We start from the raw sequence: 17,403 nt of genomic DNA, 5'->3' as shown, positions 1-17,403 counted from the left end.
CTTTCCTTTTAAGTGAAGGGTATACCGAAATTTGTAAAGCGTTTGCCACGTTCATACAAAATGCTAGCTTTTTCATAATTATTTCTAAAAAGGGTATGAAAGTGTTGATGCTCATAATGAAAATGTTTTCGCGATGAGCATGCACACACACAGTCTTCGTTGCTACATGTATTATGAGCATTTGTATGCCTGTGTGCGAAGCTCTTGCTGCCTGTAGCAATTTTAAAGCCCAGCATTTGCATTTGGTCGATCATGAGAAGTGCTCACATACATACATACATATGTATATATGTACATTTGATTGTGTGTACGCATGCGATACGATGGATTAGCACTTGTAGAAGCATTTGTTTGCCTATTTGCCTTTACATGTGCGTGTGTGTATGTGCATGTGTGTATGCATGGGACATGAACATTGGCGTGTGCCTACCTCAACTTAGAATTGTCTGAATGATTTTGGAGAGGCGCGCTTATACATACATATGTATGTATGTATTTATGTAAGTAGCTGATCAACTAAAGTGACAAGTGCATATGCCAATTCTTTGTGGCACTGTGACCGGCGAATAACTCATACTGTATGTGTATGTGTGTACTGGCGGGTAACTCGCGCTTACATTTAAGCACCTGGATTTAATTTTAATGATCGTGGGTTGGCTATCAGAAGGAATTAAAAAAAAAGTTTAGTACCTTATTAAGCTCAGTATACGAAATGGGATGCGATTTTCGATCCCTTGTACCTGTTCATATATTTACATATGTACATATACAGGTGCATGACAATAAAAAAAAAATTCTAAAAAGAATTGGCAAAAATCTTAAAAAACATTGACGTTTTTTCCGTTGATAAAATTGTGTCAACTAAAAAAAAAGTAATTACAGAATTGTTGGAACACCTCCAAGTAGACAGAATAGCCGACATTGAGCGGCAGTACTATGATATTAATCTAGTTAAGTGGGAAAACGTTAATGACAGCTCCGAATTTTGGAATGAAGTCTCCAATTACAAGGATTCTGGCGGCAACCGCCGATTCCTTGACTTGGCAGCTGTTGCCCTGCAAATGTTTTCATTACCATGGTCCAACGCGGAGGTGGAACGCGTATTTAGCCAGCTTAACTTGGTAAAGTCCAAGTTAAGGAACTCGATGAGCCTAAGCACAATAAACAGTATTCTTAGCATAAGGTAATATTTTATTGAGAGTGAAAAGATGATACCGATATATATATTACTTTTTTATTTAATATAACACACAGATATGGTTTGCGAAGACTGGGCAAATGCTGCTATGAATACAAAGTTCCTTCAAATTATCTTCGCATGATAGGTACTAACAGGTCGTACGATTCTGAAACCGATGCTAGTCGCGAAGAATTAGATAGCATGTTAAAAATCTTGTAAATTAAAAAAAAAAAAAAAAAAAAAAAACAATCAAACCATAATAACCGCTTTTTTTTAGGCTTTTTTGTAAAAATTTTCAGCTTTTTTTTCCGTTTCTTCCATCTAAAAACAGCTTTTTATTCTGGTAAAAAGTTGGCAGCACTGGTGGGAAAACTGATTATGTTCGACGAACATGTTCGACAAAAATGTTCGGATGTGGAATGTGGAACGAACCTACAGCAAGAACCCATGAGTTCCCTTCTGTATGAAGAGTATATCTAACTCATCAAACCGTTGCCAAGCTCGTACAAAATATTTGTGTTTTAATTATTTGTGGGAAGGGTATGAAAGCGTTGGTATGTACTCTGAGCCACCGTTAAAAGACACCTGCTGCATAAAGTTTGTAGTCTAATCGAAAAGTGAGCTTTGTTATGAGGCTGAATCATCTTAAAAAAATTTGACAGAAGCTAACAATGCTGAGTATCAGCTATAGCCATCAGGTTTGTAATATAAATAATGAAATTATTACGTTTAATTATGCAGATTGATGGGAAATGTGTAATGCTTAGTAGTAACTCTTTCGTTTTACATATTCTAGCCTTAGATAGTAAGGTTAAAGCCATTGTATGCAAAAGTAAAAGTGGTCAAGGGATTGGGTGTTCAATAAATGCCTAGAAAAAGAATTAGACTATAAAAATTAGTAAAAACTTTTATGTATTCCGATTCGTTAATCTATGTAGAGCCACTGTCCAAACAACACATAGTCTAGACATGTAGAGCAATGTTTTTCCACGCCGCAAAATCTGTCTAGCAGGGCCCGGCCAACATCGTATTCGCTTGGCTTGGTATTGGCTGACTCGGGTAATAAAAGATAGCACGACGAAATCAGTGCGCTCTAAGCAAAAACGATTAACTCTCATTTGCGAGCTATGGTAAATAGTAATAAGCAGATGAAATTTGTATTTAACGTTGGGTCAAATAAGCCGTGAGCCACTGTAAGTTCATTTATACATACATATATACCAGAAAAACTCAATTCACAAACAGAAGAACTAGTCGGACATGACCAAGAGCAGAAGTTGTCAATATCTCAGGCACCACATCAAGTAAACTTAGCATCATCCTCGCCATCTACGCCAGTCGCCGCAAGCGACGAGGTAGTCGGCTACTGTTAGCAGCTAATTTTTAAATTGTATATTTCAGTTTCGTGAAAATCGTTGAAGTAGCTGGTCAGCTCTATTTTTGGTTTCAAATCAAATATATACATACATATGTATATAGACATATGAATATACATATATTAATAATTTTGATTCATTAGGAAAAATAAATCAAAATCATTACATATATTTACTTGTAAAATTGTTACTACAAGTTCAATTGCATCCATGTTTGGATATAAAACCGGATACTCTGGATACCCAAGTTGTTGAAGTGGTTGATTTCTTCTACGTATGTATCTACATATGTATGTGTATACGTGATAGGAAACAAAATAATAGTTGTCATTTAGTTAAAAAAAAAAAAAAAAAAAAAAAAAAAATTGTGAAAAGTGAACTCTAGATATGATTACAATATAAAAGCTTTTGGTATTGTTAATTTAAAGTGGGAAAATCTTATATATGTACATGTTCGTAAACGTATACCTACATATGTACATACATAAATATGTATGTATGTCCATACATATCTCAGTCACAAAGCGTGTTTATTTTCGATCGCGAAGAAGAAAATTACCATACAAAATAAAAAGAAAAACATGCGCGCCTAAGTACCATATTTATTTTTAACTATTTCGTAACCGTTGAAAACTTTTTTCCAGCGCAACGTATATAAATTTCGAAAGTATACCGACAGCTACATATGTATGTATGTACATACATGTATGTACACTTGCTCGCTGAACTCTGCGTACAAATGCAAGGAAACCCATATTTTTAAGTTTACATGTACATATGTATATTGTATTGAATATAGAAGACTTAAGGCAATAATTCTATTTTTTTATAACAATTTTCATTTATTTATTAACATAATTATGTTTTTATTTTTTTTTATTAAAATTATACCTAACATTAAAAAAAAAAAACTATAAAAAACAAGAAAGAAAGCTCTAGTCGAGACTGCTCGACTACGAGATCCCCTGAACCCTCCAAGCAACTGATATTTCAATAATAATTAGCAAACACACACGCACACACACACACACTCATACAAACAAACACACGCACACACACACGCATACAAACAAACACATGCACACACATACACATACAAACAAACACACGCATACACACACACTCACATATACAGGCGATTGCGCTTGGGTTGCGCTGCAGTGTTGGGAATATAATGAAAATTTATTTGTTGAATAATTTCATTTCTAGACGTACGATCGTTATGAAACTTTCAGAACATAATCATAATGGTAAAATGTATGTGTATACCGAATCACAAGTCTCTAGTATTCGATATACGACTTTTACAAAGATGAGGGTGAGGGGGTGGATTTAGGGGTGGGGGTAAATATTAACAAAAACCGAAATTGTATAAAATACATCTTTATATACATTTTAAATTTGGAGACTCTAGCTTGAAAGATGTAGGAGATATAATTTTTTAAGTGATCTTCGATAAGGTTTTTTATCGATAAAAAGTATCGGAATAAGTTATCGTTTTTTAGTGATAAACTCGATAAGCGCGTGATATATACGGACATTTAAAAAAAAAGTTGAAGTCTCTAGCTCTTATATCTTCTGAAATCGACGCGTTCATACATACGGACGGACGGACGGACGGACGGACAGACAGACGGACAGGGCCAAATCGACTCAGCTTGTCGCCCTGATCAAGAATATATATACTTTGTGGGGTCTGCCACGCCTCCTTCTGCCTGTTACATACTTTTAACAAAACCATTATACCCTGATTTCCCATTTTCAATGGGTTCAGGGTATAAAAAGTAAGAAAGCTCTAGTCGAGACAGCTCGACTACGAGATCCCCTGAACCCTACAAGCAACTGATATTTCAATAATAATTAGCAAACACACACACACGCACACGCATACAAACAAACACACGCACACACACGCATACAAACAAACACACGCATATACACACACTCACATATACAGGCGATTGCGCTTGGGTTGCGCTGCAGTGTTGGCAATATAATGACAACTTATTTGTTGAATAATTTAATTTCTAGACGTACGATCGTAATGAAACTTTCAGAACGTTACCATAATGTTCAAATGTATTTGCATTCCAAAGCACAAGTCTCTAGTACTTGAAATACACCTTTTATAAATACGCGAGTGAGGGGGTGGATATAAAGGTGGGGAGTAAATTTTAACAAAAATCGAAATTGTATAAAATGCATCTTAATATATATTTTAAATTTGGTGACTCTAGCTTGAAAGATGTAGTAGATATAATTTTATAACTGATTTTCCAAAAGGTTTTTCATCGATAAAAAAAATAACGGGATGAGTCATCGATTTTTAATGATAAACTCGATATGCGCGCGCTATGTACGGACATTTAAAAAAATTAAGGCTCTAGCTCTTATATCTTCTGAAATCGACGCGTTCAAGCATACGGACAGACGGACGGATAGATAAACGGCTAAATCGACTCAGCTCGTCGCCCTGATCAAGAGTATATATACTTAGTGGGGCCTGCCACGACTCCTTCTGCCTGATACATACATTTCAACAAAACCATTATACCTCGATTTCCCATGGAACAAAAAGGAAAAGAAATATCGGTAAAAGTTCGTAAACTTATTTTAAAATATAGTTTGGAAGGCAGAACTCATTCATCGTGCTAAAGAGTCTACGACAATTATGTTTCATCGGGCTCCATATTGTCAAAGCCCCGGTCCGGTCGCCCACCCTTGCTCGCGGAACGAGAGAAAAAACGTATTGTACAATTGGTGCCTCAAAATCCAATAATAACTGCTCACCAAGGATGTCTGGAAGTGGCAGAACGTTTCTCCAAAACTGTTTCTTTGACGCACTTGAAAAAAACGGGCTATCATGGCCGCGTTGCACGTAGGAAGCCACATGTATCAGATGTGAACAGAAAAAAACGGATGAACTTCGCCAATGAGCACATTTCCAAACCTTGTAGCTTCTGGAAAAACGTCATAAAAGGGATGAAAATAGTATAGAGAAAAAGCGGGACAGCCTTGGATAGGGAAAATTTATTATCTACAGTAAAGCATGGTGGAGGTGGTGTAATGGGGTGGGGATGTATGGCGGCCAGTGGCGTGGGAAATCTCTCTTTTATAGAATCGACAAGGGACCGTAAGGATTATATAAAAGTTCTTAGTGAGAATCTGAATCAGAGTGCCCAGAAATTGCAGCTGTAGGGCGAATTTAGCTTCCAACAAGACAATGATCCGAAGCATACAGCCCACAATGTAAAGCTCTGGCTACTTTACAATGTAAAAAGCCAACTCCGAACGCCTCCCCAGTCCACAGACCTAAATCCTATTGAGCATCTATGGGACTTACTCGAGCGTAAGATTCGGCAGCACACCATAAGGTCTAAGAACATGCTGAAGGAGGTCATGATGCAGGAATGGGGCAAAATAATGGCAGAGGACACTAAAAAGCTGGTTGACTCAATGCCTGGCCGTTTGGCCGAGGTGTTAAAACTAACAAATTCCTGCGTTGTACCACTAACCAGAGAACACATAGACTAGACAACTAGTGGAAAGCTTTTTGCACGCTTTTTCTTGGACTTTAGCACCCCAGACTGCTTTGAATTCGCTCGGCGAATTACTTTTAGGCTCGAGCAACGAAAATATACGAAAGCACAATCATTTCGCTTCACGCGCTCGACCGAGATGGTCAAATGTTGAACAAAAGATCCTTCTATGCTCAATCTTTCCCTTGCTCTCTCTCTCTCGATGCTCTATGCTCTCTCAAATGTGTATATGTGTGTATGCATGTGAGCACAAGCAGCAGCTCTGAGCTGCCAGCTCACGAAAATTGAAATTTCTTCGCAGCAAGAACCCATGCCTTCCCTTCTGTGTGAAGAGTATACCGAACTTATCAAACCGTTTAACAAGCTCGTACAATATATGTATATGTGTTTTCGATATTACTTGTGGGAAGGGTATAAAAGCGTTGCTGCTCATCATGAAAATGCTTTCGCGACGAATGTGCACGCACACACTCTCCCTTGCTACATGTATTGTGAACATTTGTGTGCCTGTGTGCATAGCTCTTGCTGCCTGTAGCAATTTCAGAGCCCCGAATTCGCATTTGGTAGATCTTGTGAACTACTCACACATGCATACATACATATGTTTGATTGTGTGTACGCAGAAGCCGCGATGCTCACAAATGTTGGGGTGATCATTGTAGAAGCCTTTGACTGCCTTTGTGCCTTTATATGTGCGTGTGTGTATGTGCATGTGTGTAAGCATGGGACATGAGCATTGGCGTGTGCCTACCTCAACTTAAAATTGTGCTTATATTTTAGTAGCTGACTGACTAAAGTGCACTTGTCACTTGTCACATCCCAATACTTTGTGGCACTGTGACCGAAGAGTAACTCACGCACATGTGTATGTATGTATATACATACATATGTGTGTGTGGTATAGGGACAGCCAAGTTACTCGCGGTATATATGTATTTAAGCACCTGATTTAAATGATCGTGAGTTAGCCTATCAGAATGCATTTTTAAAAAATGTAGTATCTGATCAGTGGGCAAAATGGGATGCGATTATCGATCCCTTGCATATTTGTATGTACATACATTTACAGGTGCATGCAAGTAAAAAAAAAGTGTAAAAAATGCAAGTGCACTTGTCAGTGTAGTCAGTCAGCTACTGAAATATAAGCGCGCCTCTTCAATTCAAAACCCAAAATCGTTCGCACAATTTTAAGTTGAGGTAGGCACACGCCAATGCTCATGTCCCATGCTTACACACATGCACATACACACACGCACATATAAAGGCACAAAGGCAGTCAAAGGCTTCTACAATGATCACCCCAACATTTGTGAGCATCGCGGCTTCTGCGTACACACAATCAAACATATGTATGTATGCATGTGTGAGTAGTTCACAAGATCTACCAAATGCGAATTCGGGGCTCTGAAATTGCTACAGGCAGCAAGAGCTATGCACACAGGCACACAAATGTTCACAATACATGTAGCAAGGGAGAGTGTGTGCGTGCACATTCGTCGCGAAAGCATTTTCATGATGAGCAGCAACGCTTTTATACCCTTCCCACAAGTAATATCGAAAACATATATACATATATTGTACGAGCTTGTTAAACGGTTTGATAAGTTCGGTATACTCTTCACACAGAAGGGAAGGCATGGGTTCTTGCTGCGAAGAAATTTCAATTTTCGTGAGCTGGCAGCTCAGAGCTGCTGCTTGTGCTCACATGCATACACACATATACACATTTGAGAGAGCATAGAGCATCGAGAGAGAGAGAGAGCAAGGGAAAGATTGAGCATAGAAGGATCTTTTGTTCAACATTTGACCATCTCGGTCGAGCGCGTGAAGCGAAATGATTGTGCTTTCGTATATTTTCGTTGCTCGAGCCTAAAAGTAATTCGCCGAGCGAATTCAAAGCAGTCTGGGGTGCTAAAGTCCAAGAAAAAGCGTGCAAAAAGCTTTCCACTAGTTGTCTAGTCTATGTGTTCTCTGGTTAGTGGTTGTACACAGCAAACTTAAAGTGTACGCAGACTTTTGAGGTGTCATTTTTTGTTTATAGTTTTTTTCTAATGTTAGGTAAAGGTTTAATAAAAAAATAAAAACATAATTATGTTAATAAATAAATAAAAATTGTTATTCAATACAATATACATGTAAACTTAAAAATATGGATTTGTGTACGCAGAGTTCTGTGAGCAAGTGTATATGCTACATACATATAACATGTAATAAAGCTCTAATCGAGACTGCTACCAGATCCCCTGAACCCTTAAAATAACTGATATTTTAATAACACAATTATACGCACAGGAATACACAGGCACGCATAAAGACGCATTGGCTGCAGTGTGGTCTTACTTTGGGAATTTAATTGCTTAATCACCTTTTTGTCGATGGACTATTTTCATGAAACTTTCAGGTTCTGATAATAACATGGATATGCATGCATTCGCCAAAGCACTAATCTGTAGTACTTGAAATACGCCTTTTAAAACAAGTAAGAAAGCTCTAGACTTATCGACTACGAGATCCCATAAGCCCTTTCGAGGAACTGATATTTTCTTCGCGTCTGTCTGCTTACACAAGAAACACGTAGACACACATAGGCATTCGGACGAATTGGCATTCTAAAGGAGGCATGGCAGATTAGCATAGTCGAAAATAAGTAACAAATTTATGTGTCCTACATATTTAATGCTACATATAAGTTATTTTATTTCGTAGTGTGGAGGCTTTATTTAGCGATCCAGAAAGATTTGTATAAGCTTGAATTTACTCTTATTAATAGTTATTAGCAAAATCTTGTGAATGTTGCACTTTAATGAGTTTTATTTTGATACTGCACAAGCGCAGTCGCTGCTTACTGCGCAGATAGCAGAGCGCGGGCTTGTGCGTGCATGTGGATGCAAGTATATGTACATATGTGTGCATAAAATAAGTGCAGGATGATTAAAAAATCAGCCTGGAGGGTTCAGGGTTGACTGCTCAAGCTCGACTAGAGCCTTCTTACTTGTTACTAGTTGCAATTGAGAAAATTATATGTTTTGAACAAGTCGCGGCCGAGACTTATCGATCGAGTAGGTATATTCTTGATTAAAGCAACGAGCTGAGTGAATTTAGTACTGTCCGTCTGTCTGTCTGTATGTCTGAACTCGTCGATCTCAGAAGCTATAAGCTCTTTTATTTAAGTTTGCACCTTCCTATTAAAATATCTAATTTACTTGGTAATGAATGTAAAATATAATATAATAATAATATATAATATATATAATATGATAAAGTTACCGTACACCTTATAAATTTTCACGAAACACCCTGTAACTTCGTCAAATTTTAATATAACATAAAAGTTTTGATGAAGGGTGATAAAATAATGTTTTAGCTATACAGTACAATTTAAATAATAGCAATATTTTATTTTCGTCTAACATTATAACTAAAAAATTAAAAATATTTACAAAGTCAGCGTACTCTTGCCTGCGTCGCATTGTCTGGCGCCAAAGTTGTTCCAAAACATAACGGTAATTTTTGAAACGTGTGCAATATCTTTAAATTTGTTGCTTATTGGCGTGCATAATTTTTTTTTTTTTTTTTGACAAAATTAACTTATTTCTTCGTAAAAATGCCTCGTAAAGAGTTAACTTTAGAATAACGAGGACTGATATTGCATGTCTACACAAAGGAGCAATAAACGCCAAATAAAGCATTTGATGGAAAAGAATCTATTTTCCAGTGCTGTAAAGATTGCAACAGAGATAATCAATATTTCTCAGAAAGATGTACACCCGCAAACCATTCGTAAGGCTATAACATCATATGAATTGAAGTCTTAGACTACCCTTAAAAAGCTATACGTAAGTTTTGTCAATAGAAGAAAAGCGCTTGCATTTTGCTACCGCGTACGTTGACAAGCCAATTGATTTTTGACATAAGGTGATCTTCTCAGACGAGTCAAATTTCAATATTTTTGGTTCGGACGGGCGGTTACGCGTGTAGAGAAGACCTGGAGAGGCCCTAAATCCAATAAATACAAAGAGGACGATCGGGCGTTGGCAGCTTGGGGTTTGTTGACGGATCGATGGACCGATATACCTACAGCGCTGAAAAACTTGGTGTAGGGTCAGACTATTACTTCCAACAAGATAATGAGCCCAGGCATAAGGCAATGAATACCCGTCTCTTCCACGCCTACAAACCACCTCAATCATTGGAGACGCCACAACAGAGTCCCGACAGGAATTCAATACAGAATATGCTAAACAAAAAATCCGCAAACACCACATCAGCAACAAAAACCTGCTAAAAAAGGCATTGCATCGAGAGTGGTGCGGACTTGGTAATGAATTTATCGAAAAACTAGTTATGACAATGCCAAATCAGAGAATCGAGAGGTGATTAAAATGAAGGGATATCTCAGCAGATACTAAGTTTATAATTTTAGTAAGTAATATCATAATTACCGTTAATTAATATTGATTAATAAATTATAAGCGCAAATATGTGAATATCTTTAGTTTTTAAGTTATAATATTGGACTACAATAAAATATTGCTATTATTAAAATTGTATTGTGTAGTTAATACATTTTTTGATTAGAACTTTTATGTTTTATTAAAATTTGACGAAGCTACAGAGTGTTTCGTAAAAATTTATTAGGGGTACGGTGACTTTAGTTGCATAGTGTACATACATACGTACATATGTATGAAGCACAGAACATAGAAGATAGTTATAAATGTTATTATTCTTATGAAACTTAGACTGTCTTAAAATAAAACAAGAAGAAAGCTCTAAGAAAGCTCTAGTCGAGACTGCTCAAACACGAGATCCTCTGAATCCTTCGAGCAACTGATATTTCAATAATTATTCGCACATGCACACACACAGGCATACGCACGCATAAATCAACTGCATAAAACACACTGAAGCAAATGCGGGGCTTGCTATGGGAACTTAATTGATTCATAACTTCTCTTGTAGGTGGGCAATCTTCATGAAACTTTTAGATTATGGCTATAATATAGATGTATGCATTTGCCAATGCACAACTGTCGAGTATTATACAAGGGGTAACACGAGGTTATTCCGGGACAGTCATTGGTATTTGATATCATTCACTAGTCACACACATCCATGCATATGAATATATATCTTTATATTTAATTTTTGTTATATTCATGATTGTCTGACTTACACTTCTCCACAAAAATAAAACATGAACATGTGTTCACATTTGACAAGCTGAACGAACGCAACCAAGACATAGGCTCAGGAAAATAAATTCATATTTTTATACCCTGAATACATTAAAAATGGGAAATCAGGGTATAATGATTTTGTTGAAATGTATTTAACAGGCAGAAGGAGGCGTGGCAGACCCCACAAAGGATATATATTATTGATCAGGGCGACGAGCTGAGTCGATTTAGCCCTGTCTGTCTGTCCGTCCGTCCGTCTGTCCGTATGTTTGAACGCGTCGATTTCAGAAGATATAAGAGCTAGAGGACTTGATTATTTTTTTTTAAATGACCGGATGTCGAGTTTATCTTTAAAAATCGATAACTATTCCAGATATTTTGTTATCGATTAAAAACATTATCAATCAAGGCAGATGCCACTGTAGCTAATTCTGAATGATTTTTAATTTTTTCAAATTTGTCAATTATTTAATAGAATATGTAGATCATATGCTGAAAGTTTCATTAAATTCGGTTTAGTCAATCGACGGTAAAAAATAAGAAAATGATTGGCCAATTAACAAGCGCATGTGCTGCAGATACAGCAGTTTTCCTATACGTGTGCACACATGCATTCAAACATCTTCTAGCACATTCTTAGATTCACATCAGCAGTTAGTTTCGTTTAGTTCTGCTAGATGGCGTTGCATCAGTGAATCTTTTTCAGTTTTGACATTGCAAATCCTAACAGAGGGCTGGTGTCATGGTAGAGGGCGTGGCGCTCGATCGCGAACTCTAGGGTTCAAACCCAGTGCGTGTTGTAGTTTTCATTTAATTGCTTCAAAATTTTTATATATTTGATTAAATGAATTTTCTATTTTTCTTATATTTAAAAAAAAAAAATCGAAATTGAAATTTTAACCATACTATACATATGTACGTTTTTATTAGTTTGGTTGTTCTTGCACATTCTAAAAGTCACATCAGCAGTTAGTTTGGCTTAGATTTGCTAGATGGCGCTCCAGCAGTGAATCTTTTTCAGTTTTGACATTGCAAATTCGAACAGAGGGGTAGCGTCATGGTAGAAGGCGCGGCATTCGATCGCGAGATCTCGGGTTCAAACGCAGGTTTCTTTTCATTGCTTCAAAATTGTTATATATTGGATTTAACGAGTTTTCTATTTCATTTATATTTTTGAATACATCGAAATTGAAATTTGAACCATACTAAATGTGCTTTTCTATTAGTTTGGTTCAGGGTAGTATCTAGTCGAGCGCTCTCGACTAGAGTTTTCTTACTTGTTAATTCTAAAGTAATTGATTTGATTTGTATATATGTATATAAAACTAAGTTGTGTTTATTACAAGTTTTATAACTTGAGATCTACTGGACCAATTTTAATGGTTTTTGATTTGTTGGATTTGTGTCCGCCCCGAATAGCAGAATAAATCTTAGTCGAGACTGCTCGACTACAAGATACTCTGAACCCTCCAATCTGATATTCTAATCATTCTATACTGCAAATGCATTCTATAGGCACATCATTTTATATGCTCATATACATACATAACCATGCATCCGCACGCACTTATAAAAACGCGCTCTGCTAACTTCGCAGTAAGCAGCGACTGCGATTGGGCTGCGCTGCACTGTTGGCAATATTATGAGAATTTATTTATTAAATAATTTAATTTCTAGACGTACAATCTTAATGAAACTTTCAGAACGTAATCATAATGTTTTAAAATATGTACATTCCCAAATACAAGTCTCTAGTATTTGAAATGCATTTTTTACAAATTGGGGACGAAGATTGTGTGGTATCCAAAATCTGTTGACTACAAAATGTTTGTATTCATCGTATGTATATACACTTCATCTGAAGCTTCCAGGTCTAATAATATTCAAATGAGGCTGACAAAAAAAAAAATCAATTTTTCGATTATTTCTCTTTTTGCACGCTTTTTCTGGGACTTTAGCGCCCTAGACGGCTATGAATTCGCTCGGCTCGAGCTACGAAAATATACGAGAGCACAATCATTTCGCTTCACGCGCTCGATCGAAATGGTCAAATGTTGAACAAAAGATCCCTCTATGCTCAATGTTTCCCTTGCTTTCTCTCTCTCTCTCGATGCTCTTTGCTCTCTCAAATGTGTATATGTGTGTATGCATGTGAGCACAAGCAGCAGTTCTGAGCTGCCAGCTCACGAAAATTGAAATTTCTTCGCAGCAAGTACCCATGCCTTCTCTCTGTTGGGAGTTGGCGAACTTTGACGCCGGCTGGCATTTTGCGGCCACTCCTCATTCGCGCACAGCTCGCAGCAAAGTCGCTGGCCAGTGCGCGAGGATTCGGTCAGCAAAACGCGCCTACGCCCAAGCACGGACATCCGGTTGCATTCGTCGCGTGGCAGGCATCGACGGTGGCCAGGACTCCCAACGGGCAACCCAACCTATGGCTGCGTGCTTCTCGTGTCCACTCGAACACTTGACACAAGTGGGCAGCGCACTCGAACGCCGTCGGTGCACTCTGGTAACTCATCCAAAAAAAGAAACCGGCCTGATGGCCACATGCCCGTTTTATACCCTATGCTGCCGCGCGCCGCTGCTTAGGCGGCAGCACCTAACGGGTCCTGTGTCCTGCGCTCAGCCCACTCTAGCCTTCGCTGCCTTATGGCTACGGTACTGTTACGGTACTGAATTGTTATTGGCGTTGCATTGTTGTTGTCATCTCTTCGCTAGCGATAGTTTTACATGCCGCTGTGTGTTTTGTTGTTGGCGGTTTTAGTTGTCGCTGTGATTTTTGTTTGTGCGATTTTAGTTGTCGCTCACTTTGACTTCGTGCGCTAGCGATCGCTGAGTAGTCGACGTAGTCCCTTGACCCGGGCCTACGCTCGCTTGCTCTCGCTTCGCTGTGGGTGTGGGTGTGCAGCAATTTTCGCCTGGAATGCGATCGCTTTCGTTAGAAATATAATTTCGGCAGCGCGCGCTTGCTTGCACTTGCACTGCTTTGTTGTTGTATCTGTTTATAGTGCATTGCACATGCACTGGCAGCTAAGTTTTTCGGTGCAGTACTGTACACTGCTTGCTGTCGTGCGAGCGCAGTTCAAACAAATTGTTGTTACGCACCCAATACACCGTAATTTTCCCGATGGCAACTGTAGTTTTCCAGCCACAGATGCATTTCGCAGCCGAAATTTTGCACTTTTGACTCAATTTTTGCTGTGGTTTTTTTTTTCTCGTATTCTTCTTTCTGCGCTTAAATTAGAAGCAATACACTTCGCTGTGTATTCACTCCCTTTTTTTTGGGAAAAAAAAAACGAAACAGCTTTAATGCTCACCCGTGTCTCCTCTCCACGGCTTGAGATCCGCCACATGCGCAGTCCTGGTCCGTTTATCGGCCTCCGACCTGATCCGGCAGATTACTGGTGACACAAAACTGGCCACTATATAAGGGCCTCCATGGCGTGGTGCCAGTTTTGCTGCAAATCCCTCTGTGGCATTCGACAAGTGGCGTTCCTTTGCCCACACCTTGTCACCTACGGCCGGCTTCCACTGCTGCCTCCTTCAAATCTAGGCTGCTGATGTAGCGCGTCTCTCGCAGCTGATCCAAAATGTGATGCACACGCGGCAACGGGTATGCATCCTTAATGGATCTGCTGTTCAGCTGTCGAAAATCCACACATGGCTCAGAAAAGCATCCACCTCCGGTCTTTGTGCATAGGCGTTGGCTGCTTCATGTTCGCCTCCACTGGCGTCTCTGGGCTCGCCTTCACGCTGGCCACAGCCACGGACAGCTTCTCCTCTGACTGTCCGCTCGACTGTGAAATTCTTGGCTTGATCCTCAGCGTCAAGCCACCGCACTCCAGTGCCCATGCTGGCCAAGAAATCCCAGCCCAGCACCAGATCGTCGATCACTCCTATTAGAATCAACAACGGGATTTAGCTTTGCTGATTCCCCAGGCTGATCGTCGTCTCCAGCTGCGAGTCCACATGACTGCAACTGCCGTTCGCTAATCGTATGCGCCGCCGTGTTGCACGCACCATGCCCACTCCTCTGAGCCTGTCAGCAAGCTTTTCGCTTATAAAGCTGCTTGTGGCTCCAGTGTCGATTGTGGCTTTTTGTTGGGTGGCTCCAATGGCCACAATCGCTGTCATCTGGCTGCCTTCGCCCTGAAGACGGCCCACTAGCGCCTGGGGGCTCCTGGCCGCTGCTCCCGCTCCCTGGATGGCGGGTGCCGCTGCTCGTTTCCCGACTGGCAACAAGCAAACGTTCTCACCCCAATGCGCCCGCACTGCCAGCAGAAATCCAGTGCCTTGTTGCGGCACCTCAAAACGCGGTGCCCCTCCTGACCACACACTCGGCATGCCCTGGTTGGATTCGGGATGTGTGTCCTTGTTCTGGCTGCGCCTGGTGAAGGCCTCGCCTCATCCTCCATGCGGCGATACTCCACCTCGCCTCCAGAGTCGTCCATAGCCATAAATCGTGTCCGGCCCGGCCGTGGCTGCTGCCGCAACCTCTCGCGGTCCCTCTCCAGCTCCTCGAACTCGTCTGCCAGGTGCATCAATTCCACCAGATTATGGAACTGATACGGGCGGGCGTAGGCACGCAGATCAGGCAGACTGTTATTATAGATGCGCTTCATCTCATGTTCTGCTCCATAGCGCAGAGGCCAAATGAGAGTCTGAATCTCCACCATGTAGACCTTGAAGCTCTCGTCTACCATCTGCCTCCGGCGTTTGACGTCGTCCTCCAGCTTCTCTAGGTAGCCTCTGGGCAAGAAGAACTTCTGGAAGCTACGCACAAACGTCGCTCACGCCGTCCAGTGCCTGTTGTTGGCCACGTACCACTTCAAGGCCATGCCTTTCAGCAGCTCTGGCATCGCCCTCGGGATCATGTCCAGATCCAGGCCATATGTGTCCGCCGACCACTCCACCTGCTCCAAGAACTCCAAAGGCTTTGTGGTGCCATCAAAGCGGAAGCTCCACTCTCGCACTTGTTTGGCCACCTTTGGATATTCTTGGGCTGTGCTGCCGAGTCCTTGTGGCCTGATTTCTGGTTGCGGGGTGGACGGGGTGCACCCTGTCGCGTGTCCTGCAGCCGTGCCGCTGCACTCGTGGAAGGCACACAGAGCCGCGCCACATGCGCCAGCTCTGTCTCCATGTTGTCGTCAACTACGGCGGTCGTTGCCTCATCTCTCAGCGAGGCACGGAATCCATGCATTCGACTCATGCTCCATGCTCGGCGATCCTCAGTGAGTAAGGAATGCTACCTTCATTCCTCTCAACCCACTCGCCGAACTGCCTCCGCATAGCGTCCAGTGTGCCTGACAAGCTCACTCCGAGCTCGTCACCATAACTCAACACTTCATCCTTTTTCAAGTTATATACCCACGCTCGCCCCATAGTCACAATTTCTAATTAAACTCTTATCGCAGGGCCCCACGTTGGGCGCCAGTTGTAACGAACCTTCGGTTCCCGAGTCTAAGCTGGGCTAGTTTCAGCTGACTGTGGATTCGTGCCAACAAATTTATTTGTTGAAGCCCCTGCGATAATAATTAGTCACTTGTGAATTTAGGTTTTATAGCGTAAATATATATTCTCTTGAATAAGTTTAAAATGTACACGTCACTTAAAGTTATGCTGGCTCGCTGATGGTTGGCTTTAGCGAAGCACACCTACCGAGCGCTGGTTCAACGCACTCCGGCTGCGAGAGTATTGTGCTAAAGCACGCTAGTTTACCGGGACGATTCGGGAAACGCCAGGACTTCGGTCTGAACAAAACTCTGGCGGTTCGCTCAGATATGCAGGCCGCTCCTACTATCCCACTCGCTCACAGCACAACACTAGCTTCGTTTTCACCCACAAACACTTCTCTTGCGCACGGCTACGTGAACTTACTCAGATGTGCAGGCCTCGCTTAAGTCGCTGATATGCACCGATGTCCTGATCGGTGCCGCTGATGATGCTGGTTGCCCCTTTCGTTGTCGCAAGGATTCCCACTGGATGTCCTTGCTGTTACCACGATGTCCTTGCTGTTCCCACGATGTCCTTGCTGTCCTTTGAACTCCTGGGAGTCCTGATTTACCACTCGCGTTGACTTTCCCGGCACTCCGAATCATGCAGATACCTCAGAACTTGCTTTGGATTCG

The 17,403-nt window shown here is 40.7% G+C and overlaps 1 protein-coding gene and 2 long non-coding RNA genes across 5 annotated transcripts in view; 2 read left to right on the top strand and 1 right to left on the bottom strand.

The window, feature by feature from the left end:
* Positions 1–17,403, bottom strand: part of LOC149091574 (uncharacterized) — a 178,946-nt gene that overhangs the window by 134,145 nt on the left and 27,398 nt on the right. The gene's annotated exons all lie outside the window — the stretch shown is intronic.
* LOC149091577 (uncharacterized) lies at positions 818–1,392 on the top strand. The gene is made up of 2 exons (XR_016196777.1): positions 818–1,183; positions 1,255–1,392. It is a non-coding gene; the product is annotated as an uncharacterized LOC149091577 (long non-coding RNA).
* The window catches only part of Pka-C3 (Protein kinase, cAMP-dependent, catalytic subunit 3), a 50,149-nt gene continuing 35,188 nt past the window's right edge, over positions 2,443–17,403 (top strand). Inside the window, exon 1 of one of the 3 annotated variants that reach the window (XM_089260498.1) lies at positions 2,443–2,607. The gene's annotated coding sequence lies outside the window, so the exon portion shown is untranslated. Of the gene's footprint in view, positions 2,608–2,637; positions 2,831–17,403 lie in introns of those variants that run through there. The other 2 variants (XM_089260499.1, XM_089260497.1) reach the window with 2 other exon arrangements.

This window comes from Drosophila navojoa, chromosome 4 (assembly GCF_054131105.1).
Source record: "Drosophila navojoa isolate 15081-1374.11 chromosome 4, UAZ_NAV_1.0, whole genome shotgun sequence".
Lineage (NCBI taxonomy): Eukaryota > Metazoa > Arthropoda > Insecta > Diptera > Drosophilidae > Drosophila > Drosophila navojoa.
Note: the sequence above shows the minus strand (reverse complement) of the source record. Positions and strands in the feature narration are given on the sequence as shown.